The following is a 267-nucleotide window of genomic DNA, read 5'->3' on the forward strand; positions in this document are numbered from 1 at the left end:
GGAAGGGGAGGAGGAGAGGGACCACCGCTGCGCTTCCGTCGGTGGCGAGGGGAGGAGAGTGTTGCAGAGGAGCTGGCTTTTGTGTGTCTCCCGTGGCCTCGCTGTCCTGCCCTCCCTGTCCCTCCTCCTCCTCCCTGCAGCTGCTCATGTCTTTAGCATCGTCTTGTCGGTCTTCTCTGAAGAAGGGAGGCATCTGGTGACTTGCCCCTGGCAAGGGCTGTGTTGGAGGGAACCTGGCTGTCCCCGAGGGCGATTGAAGACCTCTCT

The sequence above is a fragment of the Apaloderma vittatum genome, unplaced genomic scaffold, assembly GCF_000703405.1.
Source record: "Apaloderma vittatum isolate BGI_N311 unplaced genomic scaffold, ASM70340v1 scaffold10971, whole genome shotgun sequence".
In the NCBI taxonomy this organism is placed as follows: domain Eukaryota; kingdom Metazoa; phylum Chordata; class Aves; order Trogoniformes; family Trogonidae; genus Apaloderma; species Apaloderma vittatum.